This window comes from Galeopterus variegatus, unplaced genomic scaffold, assembly GCF_000696425.1.
Source record: "Galeopterus variegatus unplaced genomic scaffold, G_variegatus-3.0.2 Scaffold1923, whole genome shotgun sequence".
Taxonomy (NCBI): domain Eukaryota; kingdom Metazoa; phylum Chordata; class Mammalia; order Dermoptera; family Cynocephalidae; genus Galeopterus; species Galeopterus variegatus.
In genome coordinates, this window is record NW_007728034.1 from 61,805 (window position 1) to 77,305 (window position 15,501).

At 34.8% G+C, this 15,501-nt stretch overlaps 1 protein-coding gene across 1 annotated transcript in view; it reads right to left on the reverse strand.

Moving 5' to 3' along the window:
• DENND1B (DENN/MADD domain containing 1B) overlaps nt 1-15,501 on the reverse strand; it is a gene marked incomplete at its 5' end in the record, with an annotated part of 253,597 nt that overhangs the window by 9,668 nt on the left and 228,428 nt on the right. The window lies entirely within an intron of this gene.

Sequence of the window (15,501 nt, forward strand, 5' to 3'; positions counted from 1 at the left end):
TACACAGAAAGTGACCAAGGTAGAAGAACCAAGTCACAAAACTACAGACTTCATGTCTGAAGAAATAAATCTGGCTTAGCTACAACAAGCAAGATAAACACTGCCTTTCTTTTCACCACGATGGTTTCTGGAAAGTACAGGAGGAGGTAAAACGGTGAAAACCATCCCCGAGCACCAAGGACATGTTAACCGTGCGGTTACCATCTCGATCACTAGATGGCAGACAAACACTAATAAGGTACAATGCTGGGTGACTTTAAATTCTTAAGGAAATTCATGGGCAGAATAAGGGATATAGGTAGATGAACAAGAAAATATAATTTTGAGACTTCATAAAATTAAGATGTTAATGAATTTTGGAAAGTAGGTACACAATGTGTGCTACTGCTCCCATTTTAGAGTGCAGATAACTGAGGTTTGGCAACGTTATCTTGCTTACCCAAAGTCCACAGCAAACCCCTAAGCTTACGCATTGCGCGGCCTAAGACACAAATACTTTCATGAAATAATACAAGAATAAATTAAGGAATAATCTAGAATTACAATGGCAACACCATTAAAATACACAGCGCATTGGAATTGAAAAGAGCTTTAAAAACATGTGTTTTAATGTTTATAGAGATAAGTGACTTACCCATGACTGATCTGCTTCAGCGAGTTGGATGTTTTACATACTACACTTATTTCATTTAGATACTCCTTAACCACAAATCTTGGTGAACATTTCCCCTATTTTACATATTAGAGAACCAAAAGCTGAACAAAGTAAGGTGACTTGGGCAAGACGAGGTAATGAGTAAGCGACAGAGCTAAGACTCCAACCCAGTTGTTCTGACTTCATGAATAAACTGTGCATTATAACTGTGCTTGATAAGGAAGTCCTGGGGTACCCAGGAGAGACGAGCCTGAGAACTAGTCTGAGAAAGACGCTCTAAAAATGGCAAGTGTTAACCTCACGAGCAGGTGGGAGCTGCAGAACGGTCGGACTGCCAGTGCTTCAGGTAGGTGGGATGCCAAGGTGAACGGACAGGAGATTAACACATTTTGCCAAAAACACTAAAAACAGATACTCTTGTCAGGACAAGGGGGTAAACTGAAAAGATTAACAAGATATGTGTTTGGCCAAGTCTGATGAATTCAGTTGATGAAGGGCTGTTATTATTGGGCTAAGAAAACAAGACTTTAAAGAAGTATCAAACTTACATTCCTTGAGCAGGTGAGTGCTACGTGAGACTAGGTCAGCAGGGAAGATTCGGAAGTGGTCCCAACACATCCAAGGGCCCTTCACCAATTCTCCCAGTCCACAGTGATTTCATATTCTTTGTCAGCTTTATTCTCTTTATTCTCTACCACTCAGCTGTCATCTGATATATGCTTCTTATAAAGGGAGTATTTCATTTTAGGTACATTCCTATCTTGCCAAGTCTTTGAGACAGAATCTTATCTTTTAATCTGCTTTTTAATTCCACTTCCATTTAGAATGTAGAAAGCTGCAAGAGAACCCATACTAATGATAGGAAAAAAATGGATATTCTAAACAAAAAAAAAATCATAATTTTTCTTGAACCTATCAGAGCGCTGAGTTGCAAGGCAAACAAGTAAACTGAATTCCATATACTACAAGCCCTCTAAGGAGAGACGAGAAACAGAATCAATTTCACCGTTGGTAAAGCACAAGGAAAGATGTAGCTGCCACATAAGCAGGTAAAAAGAAATCCGCTCAAATTTTAATAAAGTCTTAAAGGCCAAGTATGGGCTAACATGTCAGTCTGAAATAGCTGAGAGTCTCAAAGACAGTGGGAGTTTGCATTTGCAAGCTCTTTTCCACACATAAATTCCTGTAATTTTATCTGCTAAATCAGGCAACCCTACCACATGGTGCTCATGTGAAAGATTCTGGGCGAGAAAGGAGGCTGAAAAGAGCTCTCCTTGGTAGTTCAGGCCTGCACAAGGTGATAGGCTGCTGCACAGGGACAGGCATAAAGCCCCATTTGCTTTCTTGAACATTCATTTATATATAACAAAAGCCTTCAATTGCTGGAAAACTCACTCCCAAGACAGCTAGGAAGCAAAGCAAACAAAACCTTTCTCTGCTCTCTTAGCATAGGCTCCTACACTGATACCAAACAGAGGTCTACTACCACCGGGGAGGGGCAGGTGGTAACCCTCATCCACCCAAGACCAACCACAGGTACGAGGAAGTTGTCTGCTGTGGAAAGAAACAGGAAGGCTGCTAAGAAAGCCCCGTACCTAAGGCACAGAGGCACATGGCCTGCCTAAGACTGAAGCTGGACCAAAGCAGAGAAAGCTTGTAAGGCTAGAACCAAATAACTAGGAACAGGAGTCAACTGCTATAGAGGGGCAAAAACAGAGAGAGAATCCCCCCCCCCCCATGAGACTTAGGTGTGCAGGGACCTGCTGACAGCGCAGGGTGAAGTAGGAGTACTGAGAAAACCTTCCAGTACCTCCGCAGAGGCACTCCACTCTGAGCACAAGATAATAGCAGCCCGCTACAGGTAATAATATCAACAATAAAATTCAAATCCAGTTCAACTTCTGATGCGAACAGCCTTACACAAGAACAGACTCGCCCATACTGGAGCGTAAATACTACTTAACTCTTTCCACACGTGGGGTCCAGCGTTCAACTAAAATTATGAGACATGAAAAAGCAAGAAAAAAAGATGAACATGCATGAATAGATGCGATGGCAGCAGAGAGATGGAATCTACTTTTAGAAGAGTCAGTAGAAATGATAGAAGTTTTTAAAATGAAATAAGAAATGAATTCTTCTGATGGGCTCATCAGCAGACTTGAGGAAAGAATCAGTGATCTTTAAGACAGTTCAATAGAAATTATCCAAACTGAAACACAAAGAGAAAAGAGCAGGAAAAATGAAACAGAAAACATGAACTAGAAAAAAACAGAACAGAGCATCCGAGAACTGAGGTGTACCATCAACTGGTCTAATTCATCTGCTCTCAACACAGTTCTTCTGATGGGCTCATCAGCAGACTTGAGGAAAGAATCAGTGATCTTTAAGACAGTTCAACAGAAATTATCCAAACTGAAACACAAAGAGAAAAGAGCAGGAAAAATGAAACAGAAAACATGAACTAGAAAAAAATAGAACAGAACATCCGAGAACTGAGGTGTACCATCAACTGGTCTAATTCATCTGCTCTCAACATATAGCAGGTGTTCATTAATTTTTTTGTGGTGGGTTGTAGTTGCAGTTGATTGAGTGGAAGCAGTATTACTTAATACTTATAAAACTGCTAGTGAGTGTTGGAAGAACAAATTCTTCTAACTACACCAACTCTAATCTCCACAGTGACTGTATGGAAGTAAACATAATTATCTTCATTTTATAGATCTGAAGGCTACGAGGCTTAGAGAGGTTCAGAAAGTTGCTCCAGTTCGCACACCATCCAGGTGGCAGAGCTGGTGCTCTGGTCCAGGCCTGCTGCACCAGAAAGCTGGGATCTTTACACTCCCACGAGGAGTTTTTCTATAAGTGATGAGAGTGATGGTTAAAAAGTGAAAAGGAAGAGTGAACATACAGGACAATGAAGAAAAGTCTTTCCCTGGTTAAGAGGAGGTAAGTGATCTTGAAAACTATAGATTAGCAGGCCTAGCACACAGTAGGTGTTCAGAGAAGGTACATGATCTTGAAAGCTGTAAAGCAGCACACAGCAAATACTCAGACAGTTTTCGTTGAACTGAGTTAGACTCGCCGTTGTGGTGTGCCCATTCCGTCCAACTGCATTAGTGGAAGCTTATTTCAATTAATATTTAGTTGGAGTCTGTTGTAAAATTTGACTAAAGAAATCCCCATATTAGATTTTAGAGATAGAATATCAGAAATCAGAACTGACCCATTTACAGTCCCTTTACTGAGCACGGATTAGGAAGTTTAGTTTGGCAACATACTGTATAAAAATCATCCCAGAAACAGTACTTTAGAATTCATTGTTGATCAGAGACTATATAAAAACCTATCCAATGGCAGCACTCCACCAGGCATTCTAAAAGACTCTCTCAGTAAAGTGTGTTAACAGGTAGAAAGACGGCCGTGAACTCATAGTAGGTCTCATTATTACCCCTGTTTATATGCAGTATGACTGTAAACTGTTAATACTTTTAAGCCAACTTTTAAGAACCATTCATATGCCAAGTAATTGTATTAACTTTAAATATTTAAAACAAATTGTTTTATTATTTTTTCTGGTCTTTAATATTTAAAAATGCAAATTCTACCAAAGATCTTGCAGTAATTTTTCAGGACCAAGAGATTATTGATTAGTGTAAATACAAGAAGTTTTATAAGACTATTTAAAAAGCAAAATAAATAAATAAATCAGTAACCCTATAATAAATGGCGAGCTATCTGCAATTCACTTTTGTTGACAGAGTTTCAATATTTCAACATTTAAGAAGGTTCCTTAATACATGACATGGCTGATCTATATTCAACAAAACATAGAATTTGGTTTCCTTCACTAATGTAAAGATGACTTTTCTAGCTAGGATAAATAATTTAAAAGCCCCATTGATTAACGGAACTAAATTATTTCCAATCACCTTAATAAATTATGTTTGCAAAAAGTATATAACTAAGGATAAAAAATATCTGATTAGTAAAATGATTATGGCTTCATTTTTTTCACAGATTTACCACATCAGTACTTAATGAGCATAAATACATGTGTTGTATGGAATTACACACATAAGTAGAGAGAGAATCTTAAAATGTTTTGCGTGTTGTATGTAGCAAGAGTCTTAACAGAAATTGCAATTATATTTTGATCTCAGAGTCAATCAATACTAGTTTTCAAAAGCATTTATTACAAATGTCAAAGACACTGGTAAAGGCAAAAGAAGAATAGATTTCTGTGAAACGACCAGGATTGTACTTGAATTTTAGGAAAACCATAAAGAACTTCCAGAGAAGGCTAATAAACATAGCAGTCCAATTTTGTAATTGGTATGGGGCCCAGGCTAAGTTAAGATATTTATGTATTATTCTAGTATTTTATGTTAAACATTAGGAAATATAACACTGCGTGAGAAATGTAAGTCCAGGTCAAATTATAGGAAGACTCTATTATACCCCTGTTCTTATATATCTCTTGACACTGCTGGCAACTTCTCTCTCTTGGGGACACTACGAGGCAGCAACTGTAGTCCCTATAAAGAAAAGACTGGCTTTTCCTTTCATCGACACTAAAGTTGATCTCCGACAAACTTTAAAAGCAGTTCTATACACAAAATTAGAGGGAAAATGTCATTTCTTTACCCTAAAATGCCGAGGAGAATATAAGAATTTATGTTTTTGTCTACAAAGATTGGGAACTTTTGGAATAGAGAACTGTTGTTAATTTATTAATCAAAACCCTTACCAATTAGAAAGGTAACAGAAAAAACAAAAACAAACAAACAAACAAAAAAACCAAAAATCCTCTTACAAAGTTAAACGGGACAGAAAAACAGTGAGAAAAAATATTAGTGACGTGATTACTCATATAAAGTCTAGAATGGTAATATTTGTTAGATTTACTAAATGGAAAAATTGAGTATCTTTGTTTTTGTTTCAAGATTTTAATAAATGACATAGTTATTTATGGCTATAAATTTGAAGAGTAAAAATATAACATTAAAAAGGTACAAATCAACTCCAAAATATCTCAGAATATATACTGAATGACAAAATTAGAGGGAAAATGTCATTTCTTTACCCTAAAATGCCGAGGAGAATATAAGAATTTGTGTTTTTGTCTACAAAAATTGGGAACTTTTGGAATAGAGAATTGTTGTTAATTTATTAATCAAAACCCTTACCAATTAGAAAGGTAACAGAAAAAACAAAAACAAACAAACAAACAAACAAAAAAACCAAAAATCCTCTTACAAAGTTAAACGGGACAGAAAAACAGTGAGAAAAAATATTAGTGACGTGATTACTCATATAAAGTCTAGAATGGTAATATTTGTTAGATTTACTAAATGGAAAAATTGAGTACCTTTGTTTTTGTTTCAAGATTTTAATAAATGACATAGTTATTTATGGCTATAAATTTGAAGAGTAAAAATATAACATTAAAAAGGTACATATCAACTCCAAAATATCTCAGAATATATACTGAATATGTTATGTTCACATAAATAAGATTATATCATTATGTCTTTTTAATATACTAGGAAATGTTCAGCAGAGCTAAACATTTTAAAAATGGAGTCCCAGCCAGTTACTTAAAAGAGAAGTTAATTTTAAATTATTTCTTTGATCAAATGATGTTTTTGAAGAATTTTATGACAATATAAATGTCTCATGGTGTATTCTACTGTATTTCTAAGAGACTACTCTGAAAGGCATTATATATTTTGTTTTGTAAAACTGTGATCTTCTTTAAGGAAAGTACTGCATAATGTCCACTAGAGAGCACTCTTGTAATCCATAATTTTTTTTTTTTTTTTTTTTTTTTTTTGCAGGGGGAACCATTTGACCATAATAAAATTTGACATGTTGGAAATTAATATTATCTCAACAGAGAAACAAAAGAGAAAATAACTTTCTTTCAAATTAACAATATGGTACCCATATTTTTCAAAGTAGACTCAAAAGATCAATTTTATAAATTATTGACAGTATAAATTAGACTAAATATATCCTGTGTGAAAGAGTGATCTTGGAATGGAGACTGTTACAATGTGTTTTCATTTAGGCAGTACTTTTTATAGGCATTTGTTAATAGAAGCACATTTACTTAATTTATTTCAAAAGAGTTTTATCATTTGAAGCTTGCTAACAGATTTCCTTATCTCTTTAATCCAGCATTTTAGCTTGATAATAATAGTGTTCTCAATACTGAGCCAAATTAAACAAAGTGCTAAAAATAAAAAATTAAGATTTTTTGCTCATCATGATCTGGTTAAACTTATTTGTATTATTTGTAAAACTTATTTTACAAAACAAAATATCTTTCCAATTATCTGGGCCTCTCCCCAACTCCCTTCAGAATTATCCTTCTCACCTTGTGATTTACAATCACTTTTTTCTTGGTCTTGGGCTACTTCCCTCTATAAGCAATGACTATACCATTTCTTTCCTGACCAATGAAGAAAAGCTATTCAATGGATTGCATTTTTCCAAAGATCCCAACAAGCGTAACATTTTCTGAAATCTATTATGGCAGCTAAGCAAGAAACACTATCTTTAATTAATTATATTCTTTTATTCCCAGAGTCCACTGAATTCCTATGAAGAAAAGTGTGTCATAGATACATTACTATGAACCACACCCTACTAGGTGTGGATATCTCATCTTTTGTTACACTTAGAAATTAAATTATTTAAGAGAATCTGTCTTTATCTTTTAAGTTTCACAGAAACCTTATTTCATTTCTAGCATTTTAAAATGTAGGACTTATTATCTGTAAGACATAACCTATCTGATTGCTCATATTTTTTAAAAGATACTAACATACTGGGATTTCTCTTAAGTCCCTACTCAACAGAAACGTGGCTTTGAAATGCCTTACTTACAAGTCTCTGCATGCCAAGAAAAGTATAACTTCTGAATATATTTCTTAAAGATGAAAGTATATTACTCATCTATCATAAAATGAGCTCATAGCTTTTGTGCTATATACCACAAATCCATTAGTATGATTTATAAACCATTATACATGAAGACTCAAAAAGACAGCAAAGTTTCATTTTTTAAGTGCATAGCACCTTGCATAATGGGTATAAATAGAAAATCACATAGATCATATTTTATGTTGAAAACATCTTCTTTACGTCTTTATTCAAAAGATAATTACTCATCTCGAACTATTAGTCTGTGTGTGACTACATTAAAAAATAGAATAAATGTCCACCAGTTTAATAGTGCTTAGTCTTATTATAGAAAGTATGACTATTAAACATATTTCTATTTGTAAACACTGTATGTGGGTTACAGTCTGGACTACATTCCAAATGTATTTATCAACAGGGACAATGCTTTATATCACAGTACGAATAAAAAATAACCTTCCATTCATATTCTCTCATGCTGTTTTTATATAATATAATTAATTGGATAGGGTGAAAATATGAGTGGATTGTTATTTGTCCCAGACATGAAATAGTTAAAAGTGAAACGTGTACCAGGGTTTTAATAGGGCTTAACAACAAAAAGCTTCAATCCTCCACTTTCACTAGATTTTGTTGCGGTGATTTTTGCCTTGCTTAGGGCCATCCATCTGTTAATACTGACTTGTAATACAGCTAAGCTCTTGTGTTTGTTCACTAGTACAGTTGATGTATGTGTGTTTGTGTGTCTCATGCAGACCCAGAGATACATACATATTATAATTGCTAGACTATAAAAGAATGGCTAATATTATTAAAAATTGAGCAGTATCTTATATAACTTTTACATGTTATTTAAAGGAATTTCTTATTCTTAGAAAAGAAAATTCTAGTAAGTGTTTACAAGTAAATATTTTTAAACATAATTTTAGATGACAGACTTAATGGTCTAAATAATGTTCACCAAGTCTTCATTATTCTGCTCTAAAATAAAATTGATGAAAGAAGGCAAGCACATAGTCAGGATTAAAAATGTTCTGCACCATGACCAGCAGCAGTATTCTCTCTGGACCCAACTGGCCCTGTTTTCAATAAAACCAGAGGAGGCTCCTTTCCCTGGAGTCCTGTTAGGCTGGGGCTGCCGTTGGAACTGTCATCTTCACACAAAAGGGAAAAGGGTTGGGTTTTACAAATGTGAAGCCTAATTGGGAGATCTTCATGGATGTAACCTTGACATTTATTTAAGCTTCATCAACAAAATGGGAAATAACCATACTAATTAACAGACCAGCATAAAATTACTATTTGTTGGGGTTGGATTGCAGATTCACAGTCTATTCCAAAAAATAAGCTAAATGATGGAGCATAGGCTTAAAATAAGACACAATTAGGTGTTTATTCTTTTACACAACACCCAGATTAATTTTTTTAACTTTAAAATACATTATTTGAATTCAAAGTATCATAATCCCATTTCCATCTTCTAAAAAACATGAAAATAAAGACTGTCATTGACAAGTCTAGCCAGAAACTTGAAATGTAAAGTTCTTTGTACAGCTGAGATCCACTTCTGAAAGGCATAATCAAATGGCTAGGAATGGATGAGTCACGTCCACATTCTTCACTTAGGTAATTTTACAGACAATAAAATGACATACTCGAGGGTGTTCTGAACTCATGAACAAGGGATTTCTCCGAACAATAAGCTGCATGTTTCTTTTCAAATCATATACAGTCATCCATACTTACACTGAAGATGGATAATTTTAGGGGTCCCCACTAAGTAACTAGAGGATTGTTAGTGTCTCTGGACAATAACTATCAATAGAGAAGACAGTCAGATGGTGTCGTTGCTGTAAAAGACCTGGAGCTAAAGATATATGTATACATATAAATGAATAGCTACTAATTATTGAATAGCTATTATGTGGCAGATTTCTATATACATTATCTATAATACCTACCGCATCCTAGGAAAATGACATGTGTTGCTATTACCATTTTGCAAATGTAGAAAGTAAGGCTTAGGTGTGTTTTGTTTTGCTCAGTGCTAAATGCTAGTATCGATTATGTGGCAGATTTCTATATACATTATCTATAATACCTACCGCATCCTAGGAAAATGACACGTGTTGCTATTACCATTTTGCAAATGTAGAAAGTAAGGCTTAGGTGTGTTTTGTTTTGCTCAGTGCTAAATGCTAGTATCGTTTTTAAAGTCAAGCTCTGTCTATTTCTACACTCCATGCCATTATTTGAAACTGCCCCTTCTCCACACGCACTTCACCCAACAGAAAGGAAGGACAGTAGTGGTTAGTTACTGAAGTTCTAGAGTTACTCTGTCTGCTTTTGAATTCCTACTCTGCTATTTATTAGCTGTAGAAATTTGGGAACATTTCTTAATCTCTCTGCTCCCCTGTTTCTAAATCTGAAAAATGGGAATAATTGTTCCTACTCTGATTGGATTGTGGGAAGTTTTAAATTAATCGTGTAATATACACAAACATACATTGACAACCTCACTGACATCACTTTCTGTCTTCCCCATGTTTTCCAAGGCTACATTAGTGCATTTTTATATCATTTCAACTCTATAAAAATACAGTTTGGAAAAATAGTAGTAAGAGCATGAAAATTATTTAGATCACCAAATCTCAAAGTCTCTACAAAATCGTGCTTTTAGATATTAAATTCACCAAACGGTAAATTTTTAAAGAGCATTTGGTTATTGGAAGAATCAAAGATGGGACCTAGTGCATAGCTCCTTCTGATGCATAACTGAGAGGCCACTGCCACCATGAGAAAGTGACACTACTCTTCAACTCAACGACCTGTAGAGAAGTTGTGAAAGAGTGTAGTTTAAGTTTATTTCTGCTTGCAGCTGTTTTTATTTTNTCTGAAAAATGGGAATAATTGTTCCTACTCTGATTGGATTGTGGGAAGTTTTAAATTAATCGTGTAATATACACAAACATACATTGACAACCTCACTGACATCACTTTCTGTCTTCCCCATGTTTTCCAAGGCTACACTAGTGCATTTTTATATCATTTCAACTCTATAAAAATACAGTTTGGAAAAATAGTAGTAAGAGCATGAAAATTATTTAGATCACCAAATCTCAAAGTCTCTACAAAATCTTGCTTTTAGATATTAAATTCACCAAACGGTAAATTTTTAAAGAGCATTTGGTTATTGGAAGAATCAAAGATGGGACCTAGTGCATAGCTCCTTCTGATGCATAACTGAGAGGCCACTGCCACCATGAGAAAGTGACACTACTCTTCAACTCAACGACCCGTAGAGAAGTTGTGAAAGAGTGTAGTTTAAGTTTATTTCTGCTTGCAGCTGTTTTTATTTTTTTAAGCTATTCAACAGCGAAGAAACTAAGCTGTCTTTGAAAGAGGTATTAATGAGCTTGAGCATTTCAAATAATAGAAACTGCACAGGAGAACCAAATAAAGGAAAGCAAATTTCTGTTTCATAATACAGAGAGATCCTTGCCTCTGCTAGGTACCTCCACCAGGAAGTAAGCTCTTGGGGCAGTAAATTCATGTATGGATCTGTAACATCTATCCCTTTTCCTGGAATGATTATGCAATTCCTGAGCTTTGTGCATTGTAAATCATACAGCTGTGCTTTTCTCTTCATTTGGGCTAAGGAAGGGAAAGGGCCTTAACAGCTTCTTACCACACTTACTTTCTCTCTGCCTTAAATCTTACCTAATTTAAATACATTTTAATGTTTTATTCTATTATTCTTTGTAAAATATCAAATTATTTTGAAGATAGGTGAAATATAAATGAATAAACATTAGTGTCTCTGATGCACTTATTGATATTTAGATTCTGCCTTTAACCACATCTATTTGTAGAAATACTTACATATTTAGTTAAAAATCTTAATATGCAATATTATTACACTGGGAGAGTTAGGGGTAGCAGAAATCACTGATTTGGTAATCATCATAAAACAATATGCTCATGGCTCTAGCATCAGTTTTCTGACTCCTCCACAATGTATTGGATCATATTTCGATTAAATCAACAGAACTGAATTATCTCCAAAAAGTGAACCAAGGAAGCGTCTGCAGTATCCTGCTACAAAGAAAAGGCAGTAGACTATGACTGATCCCTCTTGATTTCTTTGTCCAATGTGCAATAGTATATTCTTTTTTTAAAAGATTGTACATATTTGTGGGATACAGTATGTTGTTTCAGTACATGCATATATTGTACAATGATTCACTCAGTGTAGATAACCTAAGATTGCATTCCAGATCCTCTTTTCTAGCTATTTAGAAATACACAATACGATGTTATTAGCTATAGTCAGCTTAGAACACCAGAACTTATTCTTCCTATCTCCCTGTAACTTTATACCCATTAATCCATCTCTTTCCCTCCCGCCGCCCCCAGCACCCCTTCCCTTCCTGGCCTCTGGTGATTATTATTCTACTTTCTACTTCTACTCAATAGTTTATTCTTATTTCTAATTGTAGCTTTTTTTGTTTGTATAAGAGGCTCAACTCTCAAGTGAGAATTGAGGCAAATGCAACCCATTAGGGTATGCTGACCTTAAACTTATCAAGCTTCAGATTGGTGGCACAAAGATCTAGCCTCTATGTACTTAAAAATACAGATTTGTTTTGTTTTTTCCAAAGATTCAAAAATAGCATTATGAGGTAATCAGACATCTTATGAGATTATCACAGTCCTTAAAACCCCTTCTCTAAAACTGCTTCCCCTGCTCACCCTACTCACCCCTACTGCCCTCCCAGGGTCCCTGGTAACATGGTGCTCTCCCTGCCTCTCTGGCTACAGTTTACTGAACCATGGATTAACGCCCGGCCCACGGGGGCTGATTACGTTCTTCCACAAGAAATTGGATTCTGGAATTGTTGCCCATTTCTAGCAACTGCTTCAACTGAGGGCCTGCAAGATCTGCGTCAGCAGCACAGAGAGGCAGAAAAAGCCAGTCCACGGAACGCACGGTAAGCGTGCAGAGAGAAGAACATGGTCAGGTGCTGAAAGGAGGATGAAGGGCAGGAGGAAGAGGAAGGAGAGAAGGCTGAGAGGGAAAGAGAGGAGAGGGCGGTAGGGTGGGGAGAGGAGCTGGAATTTTTCCCTGTTTTTTCCATTTCCTAGCTCCAATCCTACCCAAGGCCTCCACATATTCATACATTTGGATGTCCTAAGGAAAGCTTGTATCCTTATAACAGATGTCCTGATATTGTTCTGTTTCATTTTTGTGAGTTTGCTAACACTATGAAATTAAATAAACAATTGAAATCAAGGATTAGATGACAATTCCATTTGCAATTTATCATGCTGTGCTTTATATATAAGCTGCTGGCTACAAATTGGCTATCATTTCAGAGCAATATAACTATCAACTCAAAGAAGTAAAATTAGTATTGTAAGAAAGCATGGATTCTGGCAGTCTTGGGGAGAAAAAAATTTAAGGGCAGAAAGTAGAAAAAAAAAAAAATGCCAGAGGGCCAAAATTTAGCTGTTACATAACTATATATGTGAATCTAAAACTAAACAATCAAATTTTAATTATAAAATAAAGAAGCAAAACATTAAATTATAATAAATATTATTAGGTCACAAATGATTGAACATATGAACTATTAAAAATTTAGCTGTTAAAACACACACAGATACATACATCTATTTCTGTAATGAGACACATGTATAGGAACAAACAGATATATAGGTGTACATGTTTCCTGAAACTAAGGTATTTACCACTTGAAAAGTAAAGATTGTTATTCAGATACTATCAACATCTGCATCATAATGCTAAATATGTTGGTTTAACAAATTCCTACATACTATTAGTAGAAAAATCATGTTAGAATTCTTAAAAGAATAAGCCCAACTTCTTTTAATTCTTGTTAGAGTCATCATTTCTGTCATGTCCACTTGAAAACCATAACATGCTAATTAATGAATGTAGATAAATGAATTAATGATCCTACAATAAATGACAGCCCTGAGGATTTAGTATAAGTATACAATGAATGCAACCTATTATCCTAAAGGATTTTCTACAACCTACTACAATTTTCTCTATCGGAAGGTGCAGTGTGAACACTACAGTTAATAATATTGCATTATACACGGGAAATCTGCTAAGAGAGTAGATTTTAGGTGCTCCAATCACCAGAAAAAAAAAGGGGGGGGAGTAACTATGAGGTGATAAATATGTTAATTTGCTTATGGGTAATTATCTTTTCACTATATATATGTATAGCAAAACATCACGTTGTACACCTTAAAAATATTCAATTAAAAAAAAAAAGAAATTGTGGCTCTAGGAATTAACAGAAAAACAAAAACAAAAATCAGTAATATATTTTATAATTAAATTACCATAGAAATACTATGCGGTGTTAAAGGAAAGGAATATTTAAAAAATAAAAAAACTTTTCTGAGTTGTATCATGCAGTATGATGAATATAGTTAATAATAGAGTATTGCACATTTCAAAATTGCTAAAACAGTAAATTTCAAATGTCCTCACCACGAAAAATGTTACATATTTGAGGTGATGGATATGTTAACTTACTTAATTATTCTACACTGCATGCATTAATTATAACATCATTTTGTACCCCATAAATCTATACAATTACAATGTCAACTTAAAATTTAAAAATAAATAAAATTAAAATACGATAATAGTTCTCTTAACTTACAACTGACATTTTGGAAAGGTGTTCCTCCAATTTAAATGTTTTCTTTTCATCTTAAAGCATTCTATAGTTAATTAAGACCTCATATAAAAATCTATTCCCCATGGTAAATATAACCTAAATGCTGCAATATTAAGCTAGTAAACATTTTACAAAAGTTTTTAAGATGTTACGGCTTCAGAACAGACAGAAACTGAATATACTAGTGATGGGAGAAAAACCAGAAAAATCAGTAGCAAATCCATCATTAGTTTACAAATTAATAAATGTTCTTTAGTTAATGGCAATGGTCAGAAAAGACTTCTATACTTGTGGAATAATTATTTTATTACAGGGCTTATTTTAGGTCACACAATTAGCATTCTCTACCAATATACTGCAATCAAGCAACTTTAACATATAAAACTATCAGCTTAATAAATAAATCAGAAAGAAGGTACTTAACGTGTTATTAAAATAGTCCCGTGAGGGCAGAGAATTTTTGTGACTTTCCTTCTACATATACCTGGTACCTGGAAAAGTGCCTGGCACATAGTAGGTGTTGAATGATCAAATGAACAGGTGTTGGTTACAAAGGCCTAGGGTTTTAGGATAGTTTTACTGGCCCTTTCCCATTCTCAAAGACTGCTATGGTTTGAATGTTTATCCCCTCCAAACCTCATGTTAAAATTTAATTGCCACTGTAATGGTATTAAGAGGTGAGACCTTTAAGAGGTGATTAGGCCTTGAGGACTCCACCCTCATGTGTGGGATTGGTGCTATTATAACAGGGCAAGTCTGGTACCCTCTTGCTACCTCGTGCCTCTTTGCTTTCTGCCATGGGATGACACAGCAGGAAGGCCTTCGCCAGAGCCAACACTTTGATCTTGGACTTCCCAACCTCCAGAACTGTGAGAAATAAATTTCTATTCTTTACAAATTACCCAGTCTCTGGTATTCTGTTATAGCAACACAAAACTGATGAAGACAAAGATACATGGAAGCCCTATATGGCCATCTACACTCCTGCAGTGCCTGGATGTCCAGAAAAGCTTCTTGAGCATTAGAGACAGGTTTCTGTCCCCTTTCGCCACTGACCAGTTATAAGACTTAAGGCAACTGATGTGACCATTCTAGCTACCAACTTTACCTGAAAATCTTGACAACTATAATAAACAAAGCTTTGAAGCTGCTTCCAGTTCTATAATTTTATAACTAAAATCCACTCAAAAAAAAAAA